The following is a 15,426-nucleotide window of genomic DNA, read 5'->3' as shown; positions in this document are numbered from 1 at the left end:
CAGTTCTGATCTCCCTCACTCCTCGACCTCACCTGTTACCGCTGGCGGTCCATAAACTATGAGCAGACGGCCTCCTGCTACAGCCAGCATAGGAGACTGGGTTGAGGGCATAATAGAAAAACTCCCAACGCGATAAAGGAAGCTGACCAGCTGATCACAGATGCCAGCAAAAAACACATATTCTAACAAGCATTGGTTAGTGCATTAGGTTTCGCCTCTGTGTTTCATATTATGCTTTTTTGTTCTTGTAAGATTTAGCTTGTTCTTGAAGAACCACCGATGACAGCCTAGGTATTGTGGGAGCAGGCACAGCTCAGAGATACCGGTAAAGATCTACCTAATATAGTGTATCGATTGTTGGAGAAGTAATGGAGAAGAAGTATAACACGCAAAGAACAACCATTAACACGCAGCCCATTGTGAAAGCTGGAACAGAACTCACATTTCCCCTTGGAAGCAATGTACCGCATATTAATCTGTGTTTTGTACTGTCCAGCGCACTGCCCCAAAGAGCTTAACAAATACAGATCTGATTAAAGATGTTAAAAGAGGACAGTAGTGAGTGTGCAGTAGTGAGTGTGTAATGAGAACTGTGTAATGCGGTATGAGGGTATAATTTCCACACACCGGCCAGGGCACAGTTTACACTCCTAAGAAATAAAAACGAACCATTAAGCGGGGCCTGCACTGTCTGGGAGTATAAAACCCTATTTGAAACTCTGCAGTTACTTTATGAAAAGTTTTCATAACCTCCTCTTCCTGGTCTTGATTAAACATTACCATGGAGATGCCATATGGAAATTAACTGCCTCCAGAAATCAATAAAAGTAAACACTGCATGTGTACATAAGAATGGTGTTGAGAAGGGGCAGGTAGACAGAGATCTGACACAAACACAAGCAATTAGGACTGCAGCTCACAAATGAGGCCAAGGAGGTCATCTTATCTTTTATATTTAATATACATTGTAAAAGCATTTCAAAGCATGGATCACGCGTCCCAGAACGCAAATGAAAAATATGGAATGGTTGAGCCATGCACGCAGATCTGGGAAGCTTAGACGCTCAGTTGGAGACACAGTTCCGATGCCTAAAACTCTGTTGTAGTCTGCTGGGAAATAACATGCATGTCAATGGAGCTTTAACGTGCATGGGTTTTACTAAGTATCATAAGGAAGAGTAGTGGGAAGTTGACAGTTTGAGCCTGGTCAGTCCACTTGATGAAAGATAAACACCCAGAAATGGCACGGAGATGTCAAAGGAGCAGTGCAACTTGAGCGGTTTCTGGAATGGTACCAGCTAGATAGAAGGCACTAAATGTTGACTTTGTTTCAAAACAGAACACAAATAGCAGTACAATGGTCACTCTGCGTGTTAGTTACAATGCAATGATCTTTGGGGGTAAAGCTTGCTGTTCTGCGGTTTTTGCAGCTCTCATATGAGTTGGTTTTCATGTCCACTTGGAACTTTACAGCAGTTAATTGCCCCTGGAAGATAGAGGACTCAGCAGTGTAAGTATTGAAGGAACAGAGCATTTGAAACTGCAGATACGTTGTTTAGTGCTTGAAAAACACTTCCTAGTCCCAGTACTTACTATTTCATTGTCACTGCCTGCAGTGCACTTCTATCACACTGTGAGTCTTCAAAGGGTCTTCTTCCTTTTCTGCCCCCTTTTCCCACGACAATTAATCTTCATCTACAGCTGCTCTGGAATGCAAAGACAAAACAAAAGCCAGGTGCAGGGCGAGGATGCTTCTAAGATAAGCACTCTAGGCTTTAAAGAGTTATAATATAAAAGATAATGTGAAACTTGGGAACTCTAGGCAAGGCGCCCCTTACAAACCACGGTGCGCTCGGTACAGAGTGCACCGTTAGGGTAAACAAGTGCCTGCCTCCGTAACAAAAAGGAGCACTAGAGCAAACACATGAGGAACAAATACATTGGTAAATGCAGGAAATAATGGTACAGCCAATAGAAGTGGTGGAAAAGTAAGTGGCAAGCACAGAAACCAAAGAAAAGCAATGAAAGCAAGGGGGCAGGATGTAAGTCTCTTTTAAGATTTATATTAAATACAATAGATTTCACAAGCACAGCACACGCACTGTGCAGGCAAAACCTAAAACTGCATATCTATCTTTAACAATTCCTCATCTATCACACTGCAATGTGCTGCATCCCATAACTAGATACCCCTACCTTAATGGTCATCACACATGATAGGGAAATAGTTCCAAAATATGCTCAAATCAAAGACAACACCCTGCCACTTCCAAACCCACATGGTGTAGCATGCTGCCAAAAAAGATATGCACTTCACCGCTCCACATAAAGGTAGTTAGCGTTATACAAATTCCATAATACAAGACATTGAGTGGCTCATTCACTGAGCCACCCAGTCTGCTGTAGTGCTACCTCATTGAAGTTTACATGCAAGTGACTGGGGTGAATTAAGGGAAGGCACATGCATGCAAATACACTGAACAAAACAAAGCCACTTGGCACAGAGAGACAGGTAGGAGGCAAAAAAAGCATCCATTCAAAACATTCTTAATAGTATTTCTATGAAGCAAGGAGCCTGTAATTGCACCTACTTCAGTGACTGAAGAGCAGCATCATTTCTAAGTATTCACAAGCACCCTATAAAGATCTAACTATGAAAATTATTTTAGGAATAAAATAACTTTGAAAAGAGTTTAATTGGTTCATTTTTCATTTACATTTTTAAGGAAAGTATGTGTCACAAAATAAAATGAAAAAAAAAATGGTTGCCGTATGCTGGCAATACAAATGTAAAACGAAATAATAATCACTGATTTGGCAGCTTAACTAATGATGTTGTTTGAAACAGTATTTAGTCGTGTCCTGCATGTTGTTGTTATTATTTCTGAATGAGACGTGATAAAATCACTGCCAAGCACTAAGATTGCAGGCGGTTGCAATATTATAGTTTCACTTAAACATTTTATCACAGCAACTTTAAAATGGAGACAGAACATACATTACCATCTAACTGGGCATTTACAATGCACCCAAAACACAGTGGTTCATGTTAATATTAAAATAAAACACACTTTGAATGCACCAGCCTTGTCACTATACTGAAAAATAACAATTTGTAGGTGAATGTGAACAATGTACACAGGCTTTTTACAGTCTCTTAAAGTGGAGCTAATGGGTACAGTGGGCTGGCATATTGCTCATGCAGTATGATTCGGAGTTTGGAATCAAATGTGAATACCAGTTCCACAGACCAATGGATAAAATCCACTGATCACAAGTCTATATATTATGTATATTATGTTTATATTTTATGGGAAAATAGTAGTCTAGCAAGACAGCTAAAACCGCATCAAAGGCCAGAATTGAAAATGTGCAGCTTTGGAAGCAACTGGACCTAGTGGTTAGTAAATGGGTTCAATGTGCTTTTTAACCAATGGTAATCATGACCTTTCCTCTCCATATGAATGACCGATATTTTTCTGCACTGAACTTTTAGGTGAAGATACTTGGAGGGCAGCTACGGGCAACCCCAAATGACCTGCTCATATGTATAACCCAACAGAAAGTTAACTGTTATTTACGAAGAACGTTGAGCTACACCAATTGTTGTTGCCAGTGCTTCTTTTAAGAACCACTTCATTTTGCTCAGAAAAAAACATCTCTGTCTGACATGCTCACGGTTTTTGTTCTTTCGAACCAAGTGAAGAATCATTGCTGCTTCCTCTTATCATTAATTTTGAGAACAGGGTGAGTTGTAGGTTTCTAAAGATATATCAGTAAGAGGCTGGGTCACATGGACTGAAAGCCGGTGTGTGTGTATATCTATCAATGGACTCACAACCATCACAGTCTGGTGCATTTCAATAAATGGCTTTGGTTGCAGAAGACTTTCATATGCCAGGACCCTGCTCACAATAAGTCAGTTTGGAAGCAAAGGGGGCACGTTGTGAATCAAGTGTCAGTGGTGGCTGGTGACTGAAAGCAGTGGTGGGGCACAAATACAAAACGGAATTGCACCTTGTGAGTGAGCCTCACTACCCACGTATTTCCATTCACCTACTCACCCACTGCCTTTGGTCACTTACCCATTTACTCATCCTCATTCTCATCCACTGCCATTCACACAACTCTTATACACAGACAACCACATTTTCTCAGCCACTCAGTCAAGCCCTGCAAACACTTATTCAAACAAACACACATTGCCTCACCCATCCAGTATACAGCAGTTTCAGTGATAAAAGGTACACGTTTATTTGAGCTGCAGATTACACGTTTAATATGAAATATCACGTCATTAGTCTGCAGAAGAAATAAAATGAGCATAACTAGCCATGATAAGTTACTGGAACCATTACTGCCTTTGAGGGATGAAATCACCTACAGAGGCAGTGAAGGGAGAGGAGAGCTGAGAGAACAGATTTTTTTCTTATTGTCTGTAAAAAAGATAGAGCTCCAACTTACTTGTGTGCAGGGTTGTCTTTGGCCTATTTATGACTTGAGGTCTTCAGGTCATACTCCTGTCTTCCAGAGAGCCCTGGATGGAGTTATTTATTGTATTTATTCCATTTCTCTGCCACAGACTGCTTGTAATGCAGGAAAAGGGGTTTTCTTTGCACAATGCCACATTTTTTTAATAAAATGTGACCTCTGGTATGTAGACCTTTCTGATCACACCCCACCATTTGAGTAAATAGGAAAGGGTGGATAATAATATCGGAGTGACAAGGAGTGACATGAAGTTTTCAGAAATCCGGGCCGAACAAAAAACGCCCCAGGCTGTTTACTATCAGGGCTTCTGGTGGAGGAGGAGATAAGCCAGGGACGTCACTGCGTTCTGAGAAAACGTAAGGGCTTTGCGTGGGAAAGCCCTGTCAGCCCTACTGTGCAGCTTTCAGCCACATACTGACGCAGGCGCAGTGGGGCTTTTCAAAGTGTACAACTTTCACTCAGAAAATGTTGTGCAGAAAATGTTTTACTTTCATCATGTAATTAAATATATGCTTCACTAGAGAGGCCAGAAAAGGCTAGGGGCGCAGCCCCTTACCCCTTGAAAACCAGCACCCCCTGTCAAGTGTAACACTTTCAAGATGGTGCATTCATAGCTTTAAATTACCTCAATATAAAGGAATATCTTTTCTTGTACAGTTCTGTCAGACCTGGCATCCTTGGTATGGTTTCGCCTATCTTTTTGCCTCTAGATCCTGTGTTTTGACTGAGTGCTGGACTTTGCTTTTGCTGGTTTTTGGTACTCTGGGCACTTTACCACTGCTGACCAGTGCTAAAGTGCAAGTGCTTTCTGTGTAACCTGTGTTTGTAATTGGCTTTTACATGATTGTCATATTTTATTTACTAGTAAGTCCCTAGTTAAGTGCACTAGAGGTTCACAGGGCCTGTAAAACACATGTACTAGTGGGCCTGCAGCACTGATTGTGCCACTCACATGAGTAGTGCTGTAAACATGGCTCAGACCTGCCACTCCAGTGCTGTGGGTGCAATTTTAAATTGTACTTGCCAGGCCCAAACCTTCCCTTTTTGTACACGTAAGGTACCCCTAGGTAGCCCCTAGGGCAGGGTGCAGTGTATGTTAAAGGTAGGACCTGTACTGATGTGTTTTACATGTCCTGGTAGTGAAATACTGCCAAATTTGTTTTTCAATGTTGCAAGGCTTATCTCTCTCATAGGTTAACATGGGGACTGCCTTCAGTTTCTCATTGGGAGCAGCTAGAGATAAGGTGTCTCTAAAGGTATCTAAACTCACAATTTACAAAGACAACAAATGGTAAAGTTGTTTTTTAGATTGTCAGTTTGAAAATGCCACTTTTAGAAAGTGTCCATTTTCTGGCTTAACCATTCTGTGCCTCTGTCTGCCTGTGGAATACACATCTGGGTCAGACTGACAGTTGGGCTGTTTGTGAATTCCCTCTAGACCTTGACACAAAGGGAACTCATGTGTAACCTGCATCTACTGATAAGTCTCCTGGGATAGAGTGAGGTTGGAGAAGCTGACACTTACAGCTGCAAAGGCTCTGCCTGCCCTCACACAATGCAGTCTCCAACCCCCTGGTGTGTGGCTGTGGTCAGGCCTGGGCACGGCAGGATCTTATGAGATACTTTCCTTTGAAGTTTGCCTACTTCAAAGGCAGAAAGGAGTATAAGTAGTGGACCCAAAACCCAGTTTTTTTAGATTACTTATGAATCAAGAGGAACCTCTATCAAGGAGAAGAGCTGAAGAGCTGGAGGAGGAGTACTGCCCCTTTGCCTGTCAGTGTGATTTTCTGGGTTGGCCTACAGTTGCTGCTTCTACCTGAGAGAGGACAAAGACTGGACTTTGCTGTTTTTTCCTTCAAGTGAAGTGACTCCAAAGGCTTGGACTGAGCTTGCCCCCTGTTCTGAAGTCTCAGGGCCATCACAGACTTCCTCTGCCTGCACCTGGACTCTCTTGCTGAGACTCCAACCCTTTCAAGTGGAGCCCAATCCAGTCCCTTGGTCCTTGAAACGAGAAGCTGATGGAACCCAGACTGAAATCCACACATAGAAGCCGTGCAGGAGAAAAATCAATGCAGCAACTGCTTCACAGCTGAGAAATTGATGCACCACCTGCTTCGCTGCTAGAAAATCGATGCAACGCCTGCTGGAGGCTGCCAAAATCAATGCAAAATCAATGCATCACCCACGCAGTGCTTCTCTTCATCACTGTGAACTGGAATTTTCCACGCATTGACGCTGGGCGCCAAAACCACAGTGAACCTGCGTGGACCTGAGGTTGCCCGTCCGGAAATCGATGCATCGTTCTTGTGTAGGAGAGAAAAACGACACACTTCCACATTCTTACCAAATATTGGCATTTGGGCACAGAGACATACATTGATGTACCCTTGATCAAGCAATTTCATTGAGCGGAGAAGCTTAACCTGAAGTCCTCAATTGCTGAAGTTGGTACCAAAGCCACTAGACCACACTTGGATATCATAAAAGCCATTCACAACCTTCAATATTTAGTGTGAATTTTGGAAACATTCTGGAAATCAAAGTAAATATTTATGTACATGAAGAATCTTGTTAGCAATGTGACGTAATTAAGGGGATATTTCATGAGGACCGCAACTGATAGTTTACTCTTTGATCCAAAGGCAAGATACTTGCCTTTAGTTAATCCTGTGTTGTTGGATTTCACCTCATATCTTTACATTTGTTCTCTAGTACTTCTATCTGACAAATTTCTGAAAATTATTGGTGCAGCAATTCAAATTACATTACATGTGAGAAAGTGTGTTGCTTCACAAAAAGTGAAAACATATAATTTATTGAATAAAAAAGACTTGCCACAAGATCTCATTAACATATTTGGAGGCTGTACTTTTCTAATTGTTGTCTGAACTACATCAGTGCACAGCTGACAAGTCCTTGTTGTTGCTAACTACTTAAAGAACTGCCAGAGGCTCTTTTGGGAAGCACAAGTACTATTAAAGCATGTTAAGGCCTTTTACAATCAGTCCACCATGTGCCATCCTCTCATAACACTGGTGCAAATACATTTGATGAATTTCCAGACACATGCTACTGTTCCCATGTCTTTAGGAGCCATGTTTTGAAGACCCAGCAGTGGAATTTCCTTCTCTTGCTCATGTCAGGTTTTTATCTGATCCTTGCAGCAACAGAGACAAGCAAGCGTTATCAAAAGTTAGATTTCAGGTGTTACCCACTTACCAGTGGACCCAGTGTCCCACTTACCAGGACACTGGGTCCAGATTTACAAAGGGCTTGTGTCACCATTGCATCAAACAAGGCGAGGCATACCCTTAAGTGAGATTTACTATGCCACCTTGTACAGTTCCTCGTGGCATAGTAGATCTCGGCGAACACAAGACAACTCAAGTCACTGCCTTGAGTTAATTTGCCCTGAGAAGGCGTTCCATAGGTGGAGTGGGGGTGTTCCCATGCATTCACCCACTGCTTTTGGTGCATTCCCTGATTTACTAACACTATCAAACCTGGGAATGCATCAAAATGCTATGCCTCCCAATGTGAGGCATAGCATGGAGAAATATGTTTATTTCTTTTTGTTTTTTTGCTTTATATGGGGCCGCATTCTGTAGCACATATGTAAAGAGGGAAACACCTCTGATGACTGTGTTGTTTTACAGAAAGATGTCCCTCCCTGCTCAAAAACAATCCTGGCTATAATGCAGGCACCCTTACAACACAATGCAAACGGTGCCTGCGTTGGCGTAAGCTGTAATCGGTGTGCCAGCACAGGGAGAGAGCAGGAATGCAACATTTCTCTGTAGATATGGAGCATTCCTGTCCTCTCCCTGTACACGCACCACAGCGCAGCAAGTTGTATTGTTACGTTGTGTTGCTTTGGTTGACTAGTTTGTAAATCTGCCGCTGGTGATTCAGTCTGCAAGAGAAATTTGAAATCCCAACAACTGTTGACTCTCTTGGTAAATGTATTTGAACAGTCACAGCTTAGTTCAAAGAAGGTTTTGTATGGCTACGTTTAAGCACAGCACAGTTATAACATTTGAAAAAAATATGTGAATATCCATGCTGGGTTGAGTTTTTTTATAATGGCACAACTCTTTAACAATATTTCAAAGTATATTAAAAAAATATTTGTAGTTGAAACTAAGATAAAATAGTAGAATTTACACAAATCAAACTCCACCTTAAAAGAATGCAATAGAGTGCAGTGAGAAAACCGACACCTAAATATAAGTGCTGTATACCATTCACAATCACTAGATGATCAACAACACCAGGGGGCATATTTACAAAAAGTGAAGCATCAATGTATTGTGCCAGCGATGCAGCAAACCAAAGTGCTGCGGCAACAGTTTTCTACACCATGGATATGTCATATTTACAACACGGTGCACCATGGCATAATGTCCCATGAGGAGTAAAAAAAATTGATACATCAGTGGAAAGGATTTCATAAAGAAAACTGGCATATGTGCTGCGAAAGTGACACATGGCTGATTTGTGCAACATAAAGCAAGGCAAATCAGACTTGTGCCACTTTTGAGTGCGTAATGCAAAAGCAACACATTTGTAAAAAAAGGCAGGGCATGGGAACTCTGAACACCCTGACTTTGATAATGCATGCCCTCTTGAACCATGAGGATAGTAGATTTCTCGTGGGACCATGCAGCCAAATCTGGACTGCAAAGCAGTGGAATGGAATGTTCATGTCAGAGGATCAATTCCTCACCTGAGAGGGGAGTCAGGTGCTAGGCATGTGAAGTACCACCACATAGGACCATGTGCAGAGCCATGTCTGAGCGGCACAAGTACAACAATAGTGGCCCAGGACAGCACAACAAGTGACCATGCTGTGCTGCCCTGTGCTACAGGGAAAGGGCAGAAACATATTTTCAAAAAATGGTGCATTCCTATTCCTTTCCCAAGCGCTGGTGCCCTTATGGCTGCCTGGTGTCAATGCAGGCACAGTTGCAACATGTTGCAAGGGTGCCTGCGTTGCATGCAGTATTGTCTTTGTGCAGGAAGGCACACCTTCCTGCACAGCAACAATCCGTGGAGGTATTTACCACTTCCTATCTGTGCAGTAGAAGGCAGCATACATGGAAAGAGGCAAAAAGGAAGAGAAACAAAAATATTTCTCCTTGTTAAGCCTGCCTTGGATAGGTACATGGTTTTTACACATATCCAGGTTCCCTCGGCCTTGTAACTCTGGGAATGAGGTAAAAGTCATGAGAGTTGTATTTGAAACCCTGCCACAACACCCATTGAATGCCTCCCTGACACTCTGCCTTGCCTTACCCCATATCTATGAGGTCAATCTAAGGCAGGCAATTAGCCTTTGCGTGTCCTTTTATATATGGGTCTGACATCTGTGCCGCTGGTGCGTCAACACAAGTGTTGATCTGGTTGCCCATGGGGCTCGTAAATATGTCACTTAGGCCCTCATTACAACCCTGGCGGTTGGTGATAAAGTGGCGGTAAGACTGCCAACAGGCCAGCGGTAAAAAAAATGAAATTATGACCACGATGGAAACTGCCCACATAGACAGCCACTTTAACACACCGACCGTCACGGCGGTAGCAACAAGCACCGCAGTGGTAACCGCCAATAGCCAGGCGGAAGACAATGTACCGCCCACAGTATTACAACAAGCCAATCTGACAGCTTTTCCGGGGCGATACCAACAGTACACAGAAGGAAAACGACTCACCTCTGGACACTCAAGGAAGAACCACAACGCCATGGAGCCCGAACTACAGGTGTTACCCATGCTGGTATACCTCCTCCTACACCAAGAACATGAACGGTGGCGAAGACGACCACGGTCAGTACTGCAGCTAGCACACAAGGGAGGGTGGGAGGAAAAAGAGAGTGACACACACACACAACACCCCTATCCCCACCCCCAACACCATACACACAAACACCCCTACCCCGTACCCCCCAGGAATAACGCAAGGACAAAAGAAAGTGAGTAAAGTCAGTGTAATAATATAAATTCTGAGAAATACATCCTCAAAGCACAAAACAGTATCTACAATATATACAAATGGAGGGACACTGCCCAGTCCAAAATGTTCGTGGCCCACAGGGCCATATCACACAGGCCAAGGCTCCACTTAACTCCTGCCTCAATATGGAGAGAACACTGCTGGGGCATTAGGTCGAAAATACACAGGCACCTCAGGGGGAAGAGGAAGGGGGGACACCTCAGCCGAAGATGGTACAACGTCACTGCTCCTGGAGGGGTCTACATGCCCTCTGTGATGTCCTGGGGAGTGCAAAGCCACAGTCTCTCAAGTGGGTGGTTTGTCCACTGCTTGGTCCTGGGGAGTGCAAGGTCACAGTCTCTAAAGTGGGTGGTTTGCCCACTGCTTGGTCCTGGGGCGTGCAAGGCCACAGTCTCTCAAGTGGGTGGTTTCCCACTGCTTGGTCCTGGGGAGTGCAAAGCCACAGTCTCTCAAGTGGGTGGTTTGCCCACTATTTGGTCCTGGGGAGTGCAAGGCCACAGTCTCTCTAGTGGATGCCTTCTTCCACTGGTTCTGGAGGGGGCCTGGTGCCCTGTGATGCAGATCTTGGAGGTTGCAAGGTCACAGTCTCTCTAGTGGATGCCTTCTTCCACTGGTTCTGGAGGGGCCTTGTGCCCAGTGTGCTTCATCCTGGCAAGGAGAGGGTGAGTGGATGCCTTCTTCCACTGGTTCTGGAGGGGGCCTGGTGGCCTGTGATGCAGTTCTTGGAAGGTGCAAGGTCACAGTCTCTCACCTGGGTGTCACACCTACAATTTTTGCAGGGGCAAGGACGCACTACAGCCCATGGAGGCACGAGTACACACTGCCCCCAGCAGTGACAGCTGCTCAGTGGTGGCAGTGGCGGGGCTGGCAGCGGTGCTGCCAGTGGTGGGGGGAGGCTCCAGACCTTCCCCCACAGCCTCGGATGGCTGCCCACTGGGGCTGCTGATGCTGCCAGTGGTGGTCGCAGTGGTGCTGGTGGCGGTGCTGGCGGGGGGTGCTGCCTGTGGTGGGGGGAGGCTCCAGCCCTTCCCCCGCAGCCTCGGACGGCTGCCCACAAGGGCTGCTGCTTCTGGCAGTGGTGGTGGGAGTGGTGCTGGTGCAGGTGGCGGTACTGCCTGTGGTGGGGGGAGACTCCAGCCCTTCCCCCACAGCCTCGGATGGCTGAAGTGCCATGGTTGGTGTTGTTTGCCCAGATGCTGCTCCAGCACCAGGTTCCATATCCATCCTGCCTGCGGCATATGTGCCTTTGTCATTGCCCTTGGTAGCTGGTGTTCCCTTCCTACCACGGGCAGCTGGTGGTGCCTCCTTGCTTCTGCCAGCTGGTGGTGCCTGCTGCCGTTTGCCAGCTGGTGCTCCCTTTTTGCCCTTGGCAGCTGGTGAAAGCACACTGGGTGTGTGGACGGGTGTCTTCACCGTGCCTCTCACAACTGCAGTGGCTGCAGAAACGACCGTGGCCGTGGACCTGGTGGCTGAGGTGCTAGCCTGGGTCCTGACCACCCTGGCCCGAAGTGAAGGACGGGGGGAGGGGCAGGGAATAGGTCAAGGGTGGAGAGGAAAAGCTTTTTATGGACACTGGAGTTGGAAGAGGGTGAAGGATTGGGAGTGGAGGAAGAGGGAGTGGTGGTACGAGGTGTCTCTCTGCTGTGCTTGGGTGCAGGTACATGGGCTGGATGCTGCCATGAAGTGGATGGCTGTTAGGTGTCTGAGTGCTTGCATTTGTGTACTTTGGGAGGAGGGGGCACAGACACAGTGGGAGAGGACACAGGGGACGTGTGCATGGTTATGGGGATGGTGACTGCCAGTGAGGGACGTGTAGTGATAGGAGTGATGGTGATGGAAGTTGTGGATTAGGATGTAGTGCATGCAGGTATGAGTGGAGACGCTACTGGAAGGGAGGTGGATGACAAGGAGGAGGGGGACACAGGGGAGGCAGTGGATGTTGGTGTGTCTGCATCTGGATGGTGCTTGTGTGAGTGCCTGTGGGATGAAGTGTGGTGCTTGTGTTTGCCTGGGCAACTTCTGTGTGTTGATTTGGGTGCATGCTGGTCTGAGGGTGTGCTTGGGATTGGCTGGGGTTGAGGGGAATGGGACTGGTAGAGGAAGTTGGAGGGGGGAGGCTAGAGACAGGGACAATGGCTCCCATCAGGGAGTTGGCCAGAGCCTGGAATGATCTCTGTTGGGCCACCACGCAAGAGTGAATGCCCTCCAGGAATGCATTTGTTTGTTGCAAATGCCCTGCCATCCCCTGGATGGCATTCACTATGGTTGACTGTCCATCAAAGATGGATCGCAGGTGCTCAGTAGACTCCTCACTGAGGGCATCATGGCTGACTGGGTGAGCGTGCACGGGAAACACGCTGAGAGGCTGCTGGGAGGGCGGTGCTCGTACGGGGGTGGTGGCTGTATGTAGGAAAGTACCATCTTGCCTGGCATGTTACCCCCATATTTCACTGTATGTATGTTGTTTTAGCCCTTGTGTCACTGGGACCCTGCCGGGCAGGGCCCCAGTGCTCATAGTATGTGCCCTGTATGTGTTCCCTGTGTGGTGACTAACTGTCTCACTGAGGCTCTGCTAACCAGAACCTCAGTGGTTATGCTCTCTCTGCTTTCCAAATTTGTCACTAACAGGCTAGTGACTAAATTTACCAATTCACATTGGCATACTGGTACACCCATTTAATTCCATTGTATATGGTACTGAGGTACCCAGGGTATTGGGGTTCCAGGAGATCCCTATTGTAGGAGGCTGGACTGGATTGTAGTGAGTACCAAGGGGTACTTACACCTTGCACCAGGCCCAGGTATCCCTTATTAGTGTAGAGGGGGGTCTAGCAGCTTAGGCTGATAGAAAAGGTAGCTTAGCAGAGTAGCTTAGGCTGAACTAGGAGACGAGTGAAGCTCCTACAGTACCACTAGTGTCATATGCACAATATCATAAGAAAACACAATACACAGATATACTAAAAATAAAGGTACTTTCTTTTTATGACAATATGCGAAAGTATCTCAGTGAGTACCCTCAGTATGAGGATAGCAAATATACACAAGATATATGTACACAATACCAAAAATATGCAGTATAGTATTAGAAAACAGTGCAAACAATGTATAGTTACAATAGGATGCAATGGGGACACATAGGGATAGGGGCAACACAAACCATATACTCCAAAAGTGGAATGCGAACCACAAATGGACCCCAAACCTATGTGACCTTATAGAGGGTCGCTGGGACTGTAAGAAAACAGTGAGGGTTAGAAAAATAGCCCACCCCAAGACCCTGAAAAGTGAGTGCAAAGTGCACTAAAGTTCCCCAAAGAGCACAGAAGTCGTGATAGGGAATTCTGCAGGAAAGACCAAAACCAGCAATGCAACAACGATGGATTTCCAGACGTGGGTACCTGTGGAACAAGGGGACCAAGTCCAAAAGTCACGATCAAGTCGAGAGTGGGCAGATGCCCAGGAAATGCCAGCTGTGGGTGCAAAGAAGCTGCTACTTGAAGGTAGAAGCTGAGGATTCTGCAGGAACGACAAGGGCTAGAAACTTCCCCTTTGGAGGATGGATGTCCCACGTCGTGAAGAGTTGTGCAGAAGTGTTTTCTCGCCGAAACACTGCAAACAAGCCTTGCTAGCTGCAAAGCTTGTGGTTACGGTTTTTGGATGCTGCTGTGGCCCAGGAGGGACCAGGATGTCGCAAATTGCGTCAGAGGACAGAGGGGGCGTCCATCAAGACAAGGAGCCCTCTCAGAAGCAGGCAGCACCCACAGAAGTGCCAGAACAGGCACTTCGAAGTGGAGTGAAACGGTGCTCATCCAAAGTTGCACAAGAGAGTCCCACGCCGCCGGAGGACAACTCAGGAGGTCGTGCAATGCAGGTTAGAGTGCCGTGGACCCAGGCTTGGCTGTGCACAAAGGAAATCTTCGTTGAGTGCACAGGAGCCGGAGTAGCTGCAAAACACGCGGTTCCCAGCAATGCAGTCTGGCGTGGAGAGGCAAGGACTTACCTCCACCAAACTTGGACTGAAGAGTCACTGGACTGTGGGAGTCACTTGGACAGAGTTGCTGAGTTCAAGGGACCTCGCTCGTTGTGCTGAGAGGAGACCCAGAGGACCGGTGATGCAGTTCTTTGGTGCCTGCGGTTGCAGGGGGAAGATTCTGTCGACCCACAGGAGATTTCTTCGGAGCTTCTAGTGCAGAGAGGAGGCAGACTACCCCCACAGCATGCACCACCAGGAAAACAGTCGAGAAGGCGGCTGGATTAGCGTTACAGTGTCGCAGTAGTCGTCGTTGCTACTTTGTTGCAGTTTTGCAGGCTTCCAGCGCGGTCAGCAGTCGATTCCTTGACAGAAGGTGAAGAGAGAGATGCAGAGGAACTCTGATGAGCTCTTGCATTCGTTATCTAAGGAATTTCCCAAAGCAGAGACCCTAAATAGCTAGAAAAGAGGGTTTGGCTATTTAGGAGAGAGGATAGGCTAGCAACACCTGAAGGAGCCTATCAGAAGGAGTCTCTGATGTCACCTGCTGGCCCTGGCCACTCAGAGCAGTCCAGTGTGCCAGCAGCACCTCTGTTTCCAAGATGGCAGAGGTCTGGAGCACACTGGAGGAGCTCTGGGCACCTCCCAGGGGAGGTGCAGGTCAGGGGAGTGGTCACTCCCCTTTCCTTTGTCCAGTTTCGCGCCAGAGCAGGGCTGAGGGGTCCCTGAACTGGTGTAGACTGGCTTATGCAGAAATGGGCACCATCTGTGCCCATGAAAGCATTTCCAGAGGCTGGGGGAGGCTACTCCTCCCCTGCCTTAACACCTTATTCCAAAGGGAGAGGGTGTAACACCCACTCTCTGAGGAAGTCCTTTGTTCTGCCTTCCTGGGCCAAGCCTGGCTGGACCCCAGGAGGGCTGAAACCTGTCTGAGGGGTTGGCAGCAGCAGCAG

Source organism: Pleurodeles waltl, chromosome 1_1 (assembly GCF_031143425.1).
Source record: "Pleurodeles waltl isolate 20211129_DDA chromosome 1_1, aPleWal1.hap1.20221129, whole genome shotgun sequence".
NCBI classification, from domain to species: Eukaryota; Metazoa; Chordata; class Amphibia; order Caudata; family Salamandridae; genus Pleurodeles; species Pleurodeles waltl.
This window is presented reverse-complemented; position numbering follows the sequence as displayed.